This window comes from Podarcis liolepis, assembly GCF_965112155.1.
Source record: "Podarcis liolepis genome assembly, chromosome: 1".
NCBI classification, from domain to species: Eukaryota; Metazoa; Chordata; class Lepidosauria; order Squamata; family Lacertidae; genus Podarcis; species Podarcis liolepis.
In genome coordinates, this window is record NC_139554.1 from 113,413,913 (window position 1) to 113,427,140 (window position 13,228).

General features: G+C 42.7%; 1 protein-coding gene across 12 annotated transcripts in view; it reads left to right on the forward strand.

Moving 5' to 3' along the window:
- Positions 1-13,228, forward strand: part of ZNF385B (zinc finger protein 385B) — a 182,399-nt gene that overhangs the window by 91,750 nt on the left and 77,421 nt on the right. The window contains exon 1 of one of the 12 annotated variants that reach the window (XM_083496630.1): positions 6,092-6,230. The exons of 10 other annotated variants lie outside the window; for them this stretch is intronic. The gene's annotated coding sequence lies outside the window, so the exon portion shown is untranslated. Of the gene's footprint in view, positions 1-6,091; positions 6,231-7,617; positions 7,750-13,228 lie in introns of those variants that run through there. One more of the 12 variants, XM_083496619.1, reaches the window with a different exon arrangement.

Genomic DNA, 13,228 nt, shown 5'->3' on the forward strand with positions numbered 1-13,228 from the left:
TCTTTCTTTCATTTCTTTCCTTATCGTTAGTTTCTTGTAATTAGATGCTTGATACCGAATAACATAATAAATAACAACAACAACAACAACAACAACAACAACAACAATAATAATAATAATAATAATACTGTATAGGGTTCTGTATAGGGTTGCCATACATCTGCAATTTCCCCTCATCGGCCCTCATTAACAGCATCTGGGCAGAAATCACTGACATGTCTGGGAAAATCTGGATGAATGGCAGATCATACAAAACCAAAAAAGTTCAACAACTTTGGCCAAAAAGGAAGGAAGAAGAGAAAAGCTCAACAACTTTTGTGTCTGGATTTTCACTTTTTGAAATATGGCAACCCTAATACTGTATGAGGAAGCAGTTCGTGTTTGCCAAGTCTGTGACATGTACATAGTGATATTTGTGTAGTATTTGATCTGTGCCAAGGCTAGATAGATCCAAGTAAACTGAATTTTGTTCACAGTCTTGAGAAATGGATACTGAGGACTACTTCAAGAGTTAGGCATTGTCTATGTGAGAAGTGTATTTGTGCAAGAAAACAAAAGTTAAATCCACATATTGATTATATTGTGTGATGATTGCAAGCACATCTATTTCATGTCAGCCAAGACCAATTAAAGTGGAAAATTGGTTGTGACTATCTACACATATCTAACGTGTGATTTTTCTATGTCAAAGTCTAGAAGTTAAATAAAAGAGTGATTGTCATGGACTGGCTGGATGCAGAGGGGTGGTGGGAGGCACCAGCAGGGGACCCCCCAAGGGAAGAAGGCTCAGTGCCAGGGAATTAATGGTGGGTGGTCAGGGGGAGATTAGGGAGCAGACTGAGAGGAGGAGGTGTCAGAAGCTGAAGAGGGAACAGGATTTAGTGAGCAGGAAAAGTCTGGCAGAGGGAAGTCCGGAATCAGAGGTAGAAGCAGGAGCTGGAGAGGAGGGGAGCCAAGAGGCAGAGAAGAAGCAGGCTACCCCTACCCCTGGTTTCACAGAACCACAAAAGGTATGAAGAGGGCAGAGCAAAGCCAGACAAGGCGTCACAGTCTCAGATTCCTTGGATCAGGGGTCAGCAAACTTTCTCAGCAGGGGGCCAGTCCACTGTCCCTTAGACCTTGTGGGGGGCGGACTATATTTTGGGGGGGACATATGAAAGAATTCCTATGCCCCACAAATAACCCAGAGATGCATTTTAAATAAAAGCACACATTCTACTCATGTGAAAACACGCTGATTCCCGGACCATCCGCAGGCTGGATTTAGAAGGCAGTTGGGCCGGATCCGGCCCCAGGGCCTTAGTTTGCCTACCCATGGCTTGGAGGGAGGAGACTTGCCCCTCATTGGGGCAAGATCTACTGGGAAGAGTTGCTTTGCTCACTAGGCTTGAGTGGTTTTGTGTCTGTGAATAAAGAATTAACTTCACTGACACCTTGTGAGTTATGTCTGACCTGCTCCCAACACTTGCCCCGACAGTGATGTTTGAAGTAACCCTTAATCTGTAGATACCTATTTATAGGTTTACCTGCATATTTATGCTGACACTTTCTAAGAGTCAAGCCTTTTCACCCTTTCACAATCTCAGTTTGTAACACTGGCCGATATCCCTGAGCAGTGCTCCACATTTGTTTTGTGACAGTGTTTGATGCAGTCTAATAGCATTTCATGAAGCTCATCTTCAAAAACCATGTGCCGATATTAAATAAAAATAAAAATCCAGAAATGGTAAACTTGTTCCGACTCTACCACACAGTGGTGACAAAAATAAAAATCAGTCTAAACTGTGGCTCCAATCTGCATGGAAATGTTTGTGCATAAACCTCCGCTTTAGAATGGACAGAACTTGCCACTGTATAACTGGGCTAGGATTACAACCCTTTTGTCAATGTTCCTCAAATTTCTATTCGTATCATTCTCAGAAATGGATATTAAAAAGCTATTCATGGTCAAAATGAATGCACCGCTGAAATATTTTTGCCTATCAGTATTCCATTACTGGGAGATACTTCAATTATTAATCAGTGGCAAATTATGACTTTGAACTTGGACTAAATAAGCTCCCCTTTTAATTTAAAGTGTTTAGTGGCACTCCCATGGTATTTCCCATAGAGTCTGTGTTGCTGCTTTGTTGTCTACATGAGGAGTCAAATCATAAAGGTGTCATTAAATATTGCTTTGTGCTATTGACTCTTTAATAAGTCACACAATAAAGAATGCTCACTTCGACAATGAAACGAGGGGGTGTTACAGCAGCTAAAAGCTTTTAAAATTAAAATCTACTGCAGCAGTATTACATAAATTTAAAGTGCCCATAATCTAGGTTTTAAAATGTTCATAAATAAAAACTGCTAACATTTATATTGTTGGCCATCTTACTAGTAAAGTAAAAGGCATATTGATCCACTGGGTATTGTCAGTCCCATTAGCTTCGTGATACGATGTTATCAATATTTCACGTGGAATATTTATTTGTCACAATTCACCAACAAACAACTGTTGGCTAAGCGTATTTTAATGGGCTAGTTGCAGAATGCAAACCAAGGTAGCTGTAATTACTACAACAAGCACATTTTCCTTCAGCTTCTGCTAACCTGGTGCCTCCAGATGTTTCACCCTGCAGTAGCCATCAGCACTACCCCAAAACCTCTGGAGGGCACCAGGCGAGGGCTGTTTTACTTTCAGGGTACCGTTTCCTTTTTAAAAAAGGAGCCGTCAAATTTTACCTTGCAGGAAAGTTTCTTCACTTTCATCCTCAGTGAATGTGAGTCAGGCTGGAGCTGCTACTGGAAATAAGAGGTCTGCATCTCCTCCTGCTTCTCCTCCTCCCTTTCCCAAATAATGCATAATAAAATAATCTGCATCATATGATGTCATTGGGATGCGGGGGGCGCTGTGGGTTAAACCACAGAGCCTAGGACTTGCCGATCAGAAGGTCGGCGGTTTGAATCCCCGCAACGGGGTGAGCTCCTGTTGCTCGGTCCCTGCTCCTACCAACCTAGCAGTTCGAAAGCATGTCAAAGTGCAAGTAGATAAATAGGTACCGCTCCGGCGGGAAGGTAAACGGCGTTTCTGTGCGCTGCTCTGGTTCCCCAGAAGCGGCTTAGTCATGCTGGCCACATGACCCAGAAGCTGTACGCCGGCTCCCTCGGCTCCCTCGGCCAATAAAGCGAGATGAGCGCCGCAACCCCAGAGTCGGCCACGACTGGACCTAATGGTCAGGGGTCCCTTTACCTTTACCTATGATGTCATTACGTTCCCAAATTAACGGGCTGCCACTTGTGGGCTGAGGAAACTTAGAACCATGAAGACCATGACATTGTGTCACATCACATTGCCTGTTGTAACAACACATTATCAGGGATAAATGAGGGTGAAATACAAAGTTGTTTTTAGTAACATTCACGCATCCCTGGCAATGCGTAGTTACTGCCTCATTGAAGTAAGGATTCCCATATTATATAGCATTCAAAAGAAGAATAAGCGTTTGGATTTGATATCCCGCTTTATCACTACCCGAAGGAGTCTCAAAGCGGCTAACAATCTCCTTTTCCCTTCCTCTCCCACAACAAACACTCTGTGAGGTGAGTGGGGCTGAGAGACTTCAGAGAAGTGTGACTAGCCCAAGGTCACCCAGCAGCTGCATGTGGAGGAGCAGAGACGCGAACCCGGTTCCCCAGATTACGAGACTATCGCTCTTAACCACTACACCACACTGTGTATAATCTGTTGTGTGCCCAAATCAGCAGCATTTTAACTGTGTTTATGTTAATGTTGGGCTCTCCCCCTGCCATATCTTTGGGGTTGTTGTTTTTTTCAGGGGAGGGGTATGCTATAGGCCTGTCAGAAACACTAGCATTTATAAATATACTGCCTCCCTTGCCTCACTGAATATTCATGTTGTTTTCATGCTATTTGGTGGCCCCTTGGTCCCCTGGCTAGTGCTTCTTCTCAGAATAATATTTTCTTTTTTCTTTTCTTTTTTAAATTTTATTTGCATTCTTACAATTTCAAGAACCACATTCACATTGAAATCATTCGTACATATCTTACTTTATAATGATGTAATCATTTACGACTTCCATTCTTCCCCTTCCCTGGTTCCTTTGATTTTCCCACCATTCCTGCATATATATGCGTTTAGTTCTCTATCCCCTTTATTATTCCTTTATTTTATATTATACTGTTGAATTTACCTTAATCCTGCTAACGTTTTCACGTGTTTACAATTATTTTCCAGATAACTCCACAAAGTTTTTCCATTCCTCTTTATATACTTGATCCTCTTCTTCTCTTACAGTGGTGCCTCGCAAGACGAAATTAATCCGTTCCTCGAGTCTCTTCGTCTAGCGGTTTTTTTCGTCTTGCGAAGCAACCCTATTAGCGGCTTAGCGGATTAGCGCTATTAGCGGTTTAGCGGCTATTAAAGGCTTAGCGGCTATTAAAGGCTTAGCGGATTAGTGGCTAAAAGGCTATTAGCGGCTTAGCGGCTTAGAAAAAGGGGGGGAAGCGGGGGGGAAATCGAAACACTCGCAAGGCATTCGTCTTGTGGGGCACCACTGTATTTTACTAGTTAAACCTGCTAACTCTGCATATTCTATCATTTTTAAATTTCCAATCCTTGTTAGGGACCTCACTCAACCTCACTCACTCAGAATAATAGTTTCTCCTCCTTCGTCTTTGCTGACTGTAGCTTTCACTGCTTGGTTGTGGCAATTCATGTGGTTTTGTTTACAAGTGTTCGCTGTGTCGTTGCATCAGATATATCATTATGGCAATGTGGCAAACATACGCACAGCCATTCGGAATGGCAGTGAGTGCAAGTGAGACTGAGGTTTAGTGAGGGCAGCAAAATGACGAGGAAAGCAGCATTGGAGATTAAGCCACATCCAGCAAGTCAAAAAGAAGCTCTCATTCATTAATGCAAATATAGTTGCATCAGCTAAAAACAGAAAACTGTTCAACACACACACAAACAAACAAGCAACTAAGTCATTTCAGCTCTCCCTGAAGCCCCATAATGCACCTCCCTGAGTATGTTTCTCAGTATAATGTAGTTGTAAAAGACTCCCAGACCTTTCAGTCATGAGTACTTTAGGAAACAAAAACAAAGGGGTCGTTTGGGTTTCTTGTCTGGTTATATTGCCCATTAATCTTCATCCTACTTAGCACCTGATCTCTCCAGTAAATTTATAGACAGCAAGACTCTAATGAGCTCTTCACAAGTTTACAACTATGCTTAATGCTTCTTGAGCATGTGCCCCGTGCAGTAATGGAGTAAACTTAGGTGCACTGTTGCAGGATTCATGAAAACTCTCTTCCCTATTCCGTATCTACATACTATATTCTTAATTATTTAACCGATCTGTTTCCATGCTACCTTTCATGTAAACATCACAAGGTACATTAAAATAGCATTAAGTCTTACTTGCAGAATAAAATAGCAAGCCAACAGTAGTCCAAAACAAGCATGTTACTGTCAACTAGCATGACAATGTCGCAAAGGACAAAGAGAAAGCATTTCAACAGATGTTAGTATGCCATCGTTGTCAGCACCAGCCTTAATTTAGAAGGGAGGTTATTTCAAGGAAAAGATGCCACAGCCCCAAAGGCCCTCCCTTTGGTTGCTGCCAAGCAGATCCCACCTACCAGGGCCACTAGAGCAAGTTCATCCACACACACTCCCCACCAGAAAATCAAAAATATTCTCGCACAAACATGAGTTGCCAAATGCCATTGCCTTGACTTGCTGCTGCTGCTGCTTATATAGTTGTGGCTTTACCAACAACTCTTTAGAACAATGCAATGAAATTACACCATCTTTTGCAGAGCTGCGATTTCAATGGATTGTTCTAGAAGTTGTTAAGTGGTTTTTTTATTTAAAAAAAAAAAACATGAAGGGGAATTTCCAGCAGCTTGCACCTGTGTGAAGACACAAAACATAAAGAAATCTTACAGTGTCTGGCTTTTAGGTTATATTTGGTCTGGTGATGTCATCAAGTAGGCTGTCCTCTTACTGGAATCAAGTTGCAAACCTTCTCCTCAACTGTAATTAGAGCTAAGCAGCGGTGTCAGGGAGCAGGATTTGTTCAGGCTTATCGCTTGCCTGCTGTCTCTTAGCACCAAACATCACAAAAGCACCGTGGTGAAATGAAGGAATTATTTATGTCTAGATATGTACTTTCACATCTAGTGCCTAAATGCTGTCATGGGCTATAATCTTATAACCAAGGTAAGCATTAAAGGGTCTCTATAGCACACAGATTATAGCACTTTTTTGCCATTTTAGAACATTGCAGTGATGTGTCAAAGGAAATAATTTGGGCGATGGGGAGGAAAACAACCAGGGACTGGGATACAGCTGTAGTTTTCCGAATACCAGTCAGCAAACAGATACAGGTAGGTAAATAATACCTGATGCAATAGCATGGGAGTCGACTGTGCTTCAGAAGTGGCAATAGCTGTAGGAGAGGAAGGCAGAATCTGAACAGTCTAACCGAAGCATTTCTTGATTCTTGCCTCCAAAGTTCTTTGATTCAGTTGAAAGGAAAGCTATTAAATTATATTAACACAATATAATTTAGTTCTGCTCGGGGTTGCTGTCATCTGCCACTCTACCACCACCTAGCAGCTTGTTAAAAATATGTAGTGCCCTCCTTTGTTTGTAGAGCCTCTTCTGAATTTGAGAAGCACTTGAAAATCCTGGATTGGCTCTCAACATGGGGGCTCTTGGTTTTGTGTGGGAAATTTGGAGGCTGGTAAGATAAGGTGAGGCAAGTATATGCACTTTTTTGTCATTCTGGGTTGTAGGGAGAGGAGAGGTTATTGATGGTGCTTTGATTATTCATTTGCCAGAGTAACGATTAAACGTGCATTCATCCATATGATTAATCTGTTTCAAAAAGTAGATATACCTGAAGCCAGACAGAGAGTCCACTTGTCTGTCTACTGAAGAAGTCCATCAAGTACTGGAAATTTTACTCTCATATTTCGCATATCAGTTTTAAACGCATATTGATTTAGGCAAGGTGGATGGAGTTAACCCTTAGATTGCCAACATTTTACAGTGTCTGCTCATTTGCCCTTCAGCAACAGGCAGACACAATGGAATCTGTGCTGGCAGAACCTCTCACCTCCATTTTTTTACAGGTATGCAAAATATGGTGAGCTTTCCTTACCAATTTTCTGTGTGTCACACTGATGTTAAAGGCACACGCCTTTAATTAACCCTTAATTAAAAAGCAAACAAACCAAAAAAATAGAAAAGGATAAGGGGCCATCTGTAGAAGAAGCAGGTGTCAAGCTGGGTTTGGCAACCCAGAATGCTGTGGAAAATGGAAGCGCACCAGGTGCTGCGGATAAGCCTACATCTACCGCATGTGTTAATATTGTTCCCACCATTTTGGAGGGGGTGGATTTGCTGCACCCCTTATTCCCTGGAAGAAGAGGAGAGGTGGTATCTCCCTAGGGGTGATTTCACCCAATGGGGAGAGGTGGTGACAGGCTATTTAAGTTTGCTCTGTCCAGCACCCTTCCGTCTTTATTCGGCACTCACTCTCCCACCCTTTTGCAGTGTGGACCTACAGGCTACTCATTTGTTTTCCATGGGCTGAGTAGGATTTTGTTTTGTTTTGTTGGGGGAGACCCTAATTGGCTCTGGGTCTTCTCTTTTTGCCTACTCCATACTGATGGCTGATATTTGTTGCAGTGCTGTTCCTTCTCTTTGGCTAATTGTTGCATAATCCGGGCAGGTGAGAGGGTCTCAGGAAGAACGGAACACTTAACTGAGTCAGGGTTGGGTTGTGGGTGTCCCTGAGTCACTGTTGTCAGGTATGTCCTGTGGGTGCTGGAGGTGCCCTTTGGCCTGACGGACACATTGGGGCAAATGTTGGCCAATGGGGCTACAGTGGGCCTGTTGGGCTCTTATACCCAATGTCCACACAATGGGGAGGAAGGAATCTTAGGAAATCTTGCTGCATGCACACAGTGCTAACTTGCCCAGGAGACAGGGGTAAAAATTACCCCCATCTTTTAATGAACACCTACCCGGACTTAAGTTGATTTGGTTACATTGGTTGAATCTGACTAGTTAACTTGTTCTGCAGATCCTCAAGTTGTTATATTTAATAGATATAACCTATTCTTCCGTATTTGAATGTCTTGACTCTTCTTCCTGGTGTGTTGGCAAATTGTGGTTGTCTTTAAAACGTGTAGCAGCTCTGAATGGTGCCTGTTCTGTATATCTTGATATACATAACTCCATATATGGACTAGAGAGAACTCTGTATATGGACTGGGGAGTGCGGGGGGGGGATCTGAACATGCAAGGCTGCCTTAGTTAGACCATTGGTTCATGGCTAGGTAACTGATAGCAGCTGGCTTTCCCCAACTTTAGACAGAAGATCCAGACCTGCTGCCTAGATCCTTTAACTGGAGGTGCTTGCAACTGCCCCTGGAACTTTCTGCTTGCAAGGTTAATGGTGTTAATAGTGGTGCTAATGACTTCAGATATATGTGTGGCCTTGCTGTGCATTTTCAGGGAGCAATCTGTGTGGGCTTCCTGCCTAGTTGAATAAATTGGCTTGTTTGCTTTAGAATTCTGCAAAATCAGATTTTCAAAGAAACAAATGTGTCTGTGCTACTTCATTATAGGAGTAAATTATACTTGTACAGCAGCCATCATATATCTTCTAAAAATAGTGAGGACTGATTCTTAATTTATGTAATTGCTTAAGCTTTGACAAAGAGCCAATTCTAATAAGCACGCATTTATATTATTAGCATGCTGGAGCTAGAAAGAGCTTCTTTTCCTTGTGATTATAAATATTGAAAAGGAAGTAAGTGCAACAGTGTCAGATGTCAAAACAGCCCATGTCAAAACGAAAGCCATATACGTGTAAGGAAATAAATGTGAAATATACTTTTAGCATCTGCTTGCACAAAACAATAAGAAGTGACTGGCAGCCACATTCAATGAAATAACAGTTTTTGCTGCATTTGAAATGCTAGCTTTTATAAGTCTTCGTGTTGGCCAAGAATTTCCTTGTCAGCTTCTTATACATACATATGTAGCATCAGTGAAAGATGAACAGAGTGTTTGAAATAGCTTGAGAAAGCATTGAGAGGTGTGTGTTTCTGGATTTCTGACTATATGTACTTCAAAATAGACCCAAGGAGGATTGGCAAAAAAAACCCCAAAAACCTCTCTTCATGAGTAAAACAGTGGTTGTGATCCAGAACTCTGAGGTGATAATAAGTGTCATGTTTCCTCTTGTCTATGAAAAGGCATGGAATCGTCTTTTTCAGACTGATGTTCTGACTGAAAAGCTGCCATTTACAAGGAACTCAAATGATAAATTATGGGTGGGTGGCCATGTTGCAACATAAGGTAAAGGTAAAGGAACCCCTGACCATTAGAGCCAGTCGTGACTGACTCTGGGGTTGCGGCGCTCATCTCGCTTTATTGGCCAAGGGAGCCAGCGTACAGCTTCCGGGTCATGTGGCCAGCATGACTAAGCCGCTTCTGGCAAACCAGAGCAGCACACGGAAACGCCGTTTACCTTCCCGCCGGAAGGTACCTATTTATCTACTTGCACTTTGACGTACTTTCGAACTGCTAGGTTGGCAGGAGCAGGGACTGAGCAACGGGAGCTCACCCTGTCACGGGGATTCGAACCGCCGACCTTCTGATCGGCAAATCCTAGGCTCTGTGGTTTAACCCACAGCGCCACCCACATCCCATATGTTGCAACATAAGAAACAACAAAAGGAAAAAAGCTTTGTGGCACTTTAAAATATTGACAGCTTTATTGTGAAAACTTTTGCCACAGTGTCAAAAAAAAGTTGCCATCTCTTAATAATCTAGGCTACAGATTAATTAAACCTATGTTCCTTGGATTTGGTAGTGTGGTACATTGTGAAGCGAGGGGGCCTACATTAAGCATGTGAAGACTGTTTAAGCAAGTTGCTTGGTTTTGTTGACTGAATTCTTCAAGCAGTCATGTAGTAACGCTGAGGGGAACTGAGTGTCTGGTTGAGGGAGTTTGGGAATGGGTATAATAGGAAAAAAGAAGTCAAAGTGATAAAATGGCCTTCATTTTCTTTTAAAAATTTAAGGAAGGTCACGCTGGATTCTCACTAGATTAGGCCACGTTTAACATCCTAGTTTAGCATCACTAGATTAGGTCAAGTTTAGCATCCTGCTTCCACCATAAGCCAGTCAAATGCTTCCAGAAAGCTTACCTGTTTGGCAGAAAGATAACTGCCTCCTCTGTTGTTTGTCTCCCCCCCTTCCCCTGCTCCTACCACCAGCCACTGGTACCCAATATGTACATTGCCACTAACCCCAGAAGCTTCATTTAGCTATCACAAATACTATCAGCCCTACATGAATTACTGGTAACCCTTTCTAAAGTCAGTGGCCATCTCCACATCTTGTAGCAGCAAATTCTACACTGGATTTCATAGCAGTTACAGCTTGTACCAGGCAGAGGATGCTGCTACACCTGCCAAGCCAGAACTAGTTTGTCTCTACCTGGCTACAGTGGGGTAGGCATAACCTAGAGTGATGTCATTAGTCAATTATTATTGTGGTAAAGGTAAAGGTACCCCTGCCCGTACGGGCCAGTCTTGACAGACTCTAGGGTTGTGCGCTCATCTCACTCTAGAGGCCGGGAGCCAGTGCTGTCCGCAGACACTTCCGGGTCACGTGGCCAGCGTGACAAGCTACTCTGGCGAGCCAGAGCCGCCCACGGAAACGCCGTTTACCTTCCCACTAGTAAGCGGTCCCTATTTATCTACTTGCACCCGGGGGTGCTTTCGAACTGCTAGGTTGGCAGGCGCTGGGACCGAGCAGCGGGAGCGCACCCCGCCGCAGGGATTCGAACCGCCAACCATGCGATCGGCAAGTCCTAGGCGCTGAGGTTTTACCCACAGCGCCACCCGCGTCCAATTATTGTGGTAAAGAGTACTTATTCAGCTCTCCTAAACCTTTGGCCCTTCAGATGTTGATTGATTCGGTTTTTTTAACAGTTCAGTATTTATACTCATTCAGTAGTATTCTCTATGGAAGGACAACAGTGGAAAAATGAACTTTATTTGGCTTAAAAGAAAAATGCTTCCTTTGGTGCAGGGATACCTATATACTCATCCTTAAAATACAGTGGTACCTCGGGTTAAGAACTTAATTCGTTCCAGAGGTCCGTTCTTAACCTGAAACTGTTCTTAACCTGAAGCACCACTTTAGCTAATGGGGCCTCCTGCTGCCGCCGCACCGCCGGAGTACGATTTCTGTTCTCATCCTGAAGCAAAGTTCTTAACCAGAGGTACTATTTCTGGGTTAGCAGAGTCTGTAACCTGAAGCGTATGTAACCTGAAGCGTATGTAACCCGAGGTACCACTGTAATAAGCTGAGTTATGGTATAAGCATGTTTTACAGGGCTTACAAGATTAAGTAGTAAGTAATTAATGAATTAGTAAGTAATTAATTAGTAAGTGAATTAGTAAAGTCTACCCGGTGCAGTAAATCTTTAAAGGGGGAGAGGGGTTGTATGTTGAATTTTGACATAACAATGTTGTTAAAGTTTTGCTTGGGGTGCTTTTTTTGTTTTTTTATTTTTTTAAGGAAAACAAAAACATTAATTTCCTGCTTACTCTCCAGGGCTGGTACTTGAGAGGTTTAAAGGGAGAGAATAATGTGAGTAAATTAATATGAAAGTTTATGGTGAGCCCACAACCTTAAAGAAATGCAACCAAACGTAGACCTTCATAGGGGGTACATTGCTTGAGTGCCTGCCTAGTGACCTGATATTTCCTTCTAAAATGGCAGGACTTAAAAAAAGAGAGAAGGGGGGTTATCGCTTTTTTCACACACCTCTATCCCAAGTTCTTGTAACTGAATTTCCCCAAAATTCAAGGTAAGGTGTTGCTCATAAAGAAAATAAGGCTGCAATCCTAACCACATTTACTTTGGAGCAGTAGTGGAGCAACAAGAGGAATATTGCTTTGTTTCCCAGGCTTTGGAACACAGTGCTTCACTGCCACTCACCAGGAGAGAGAGGAAGGCGGGCAAGGCAGCACATTGTGGATGCAGATGATTATCTGATTGGGTCTGCCACTGTGCCCACACCTGTTGAGCTCCCAGCTGCCATGTCCTGTCCCCCGTCCCCCCCACCAGTAAGCAGAAGCTGGGAAAGCACTCGCACCCTGCTGGTCACTACTAATTTCAATAGGAGCTATTCTTGGTAGGGTAGACAGGGCTATTAACAGAAACAAACCGGACGACGACTCTGGGAACATATAGAAAACAGTGAGGAAGAATTCCAGAGACTTTATGGATACTGTTTTCTTCTGACTCCGAGGTGCCTCTCCTTTGGGGAAAAATAAATTCCAAGGACAGCTGTAACAAGAGACTTCAGAATGAGAGATGGAAATTGGACTGTGATTTAGTGTTTGAAGAAGGCTTTTCAATGCTGGGTTTATCCAAAATTTAGCACTTTTTAAGTTCTCCATTATTTCAGTGGGAAAGTTTGTTGTGAGAAGTAATTCTCTTCATAAAGCATTTAGTTTTTACATTGTAATCAATAATGATGTTTTGCAAAGTGCCGTGCAATTGGCAATGATCCTGATTTTGCTACCACTGCCGGGAACTCCCCTGAGGGGGCTGCTCTGGCCAGCAGAAGTGGGGAGGGAACTTTTACTGCTTCCCCCTGCAGCACCCAAAAAATCTAATGCCTTTCTGTTGTCAAAACCAATCTATGCCGCATAGTTATCCTTGTGCTGTTAGTTGAAGGATCAGGATACGCTTTTATCTTGTGAAGTAATGGAACTAACTGAATTGAAGCTGGGGAAACTAATTTCATTGAAGCTTATGAAAGTAATTTCAGGATCTTAAACCAAAGTTAAAGGATTTTTAATGGAAACAAACCTTCATATTTTAAACATGACTATAATCCTTCTGATACATTTTCATCATTTTCCATGGCATTTCATGCATTTTGTGCATTGAAGTCCAGAATCTGTTAGGGTCACCTTTCTTCCTTTAGATCTGCGTTGTAATGTGAGAGCTTTTAAAAGCAAGCAGATGTTTGATGTAATGTCTACGAGATAGCCCAGTTTTGAGCACATGGGTACAGAAGAATTAATGGGTGCTCAGATCTTTCCCATCTACAACACCTTTTCCATTTCAGTTCAGTTGGTTTGGCTAGTTGGTTGCTAAGGCAACTTTCAATG